Raw genomic sequence first — 1,151 nt, 5'->3', positions numbered from 1 at the left:
ACATCTTGAACACCGAGGCTAGTGTTGCAAATTTTACGAGATAAGCGATTATACGCAAAGTTCAAGAATGTGAATTTTGGTTGAGAGAGGTTAGCTTTTGGGGCACGTGGTGTCCGTGATCGGTGTCGGGTGGACCCGAACAAAATTTTGGCCATAGTCGATTGGAAACCTCCAAGGAATGTTACCGGTTAGGAGTTTTTGGGGCTTGTCGGATACTATCGACGATTTGTGAAAGGTTTTTCGATGATAGCTGTATCGATGACGAAACTACTCCAAAAAGATGTTAAGTTCGAGTGGTCGAACGCTGTCAAGAAAGTTTCGATCGACTAAAACTTGTTTAACCGAGGCCCCAGTGCTAGTACAAATAGAGTCCGAAAGAGTTTGTCATATCTGATGACGTATCCTTGCTTGGGTTAGGTTGTGTGTTGATGCAAGAAGGTCGAGTTGTGGCTTACGCGTCGAGACAACTAAAGCCGCATGAGAGAAACTATCCGACCCATGACCTTGAACTAGCAGACCATAGTGTTCGCCTTGAAGATATGGCGGCATTACTTGTTTGGAGAAAGGTGTCATATTTATTCGGACCACAAGAGTCTAAAATATTTGATGACTCGAGAGATTTAAACTGCGACAAAGACGCGTTGGCTTGAGTTGTTGAAAGACTATGAACTCATCATTGATTATCACCCGGGAAAGGCCAACGTGGTGGCCGATGCTTTAAGTCGCAAGGCACTGTCTGCTTTGAGAGCGATAGATGCTCATTTATCCGTTTCACCCAAGGAGGTGCTAGTAGTCGAATTAGAGGCCAAACCGTTATTGATTCATCAAATACTTGAATCTCAGAAGGTCGACGCTGAATTGGTCGCTAAGCGAGCCGAATGTGTTTCGGATGAAGAATCGGAATTTTAGATTGATGAAAATGGCTGTTTGACGTTCAAGGGTCGATTATGTATTCCAAGGAATTCGAAACTTGTTGCGATGATTTTGAGCGAGGCTCACAGTAGTCGAATGTCTATCCACCCGGGTAGTACTAAAATGTACAATGACCTGAAACGCCAATTTTGGTGGCCCGGTATGAAACGAGACATTTCTGAATTTGTTTCAAGGTGTCTGATAAGTCAACAAGTGAAAGCGGAACATCAAGTGCCATC

The sequence above is a fragment of the Gossypium arboreum genome, chromosome 4 (genome assembly GCF_025698485.1).
Source record: "Gossypium arboreum isolate Shixiya-1 chromosome 4, ASM2569848v2, whole genome shotgun sequence".
In the NCBI taxonomy this organism is placed as follows: domain Eukaryota; kingdom Viridiplantae; phylum Streptophyta; class Magnoliopsida; order Malvales; family Malvaceae; genus Gossypium; species Gossypium arboreum.
Note: the sequence above shows the minus strand (reverse complement) of the source record.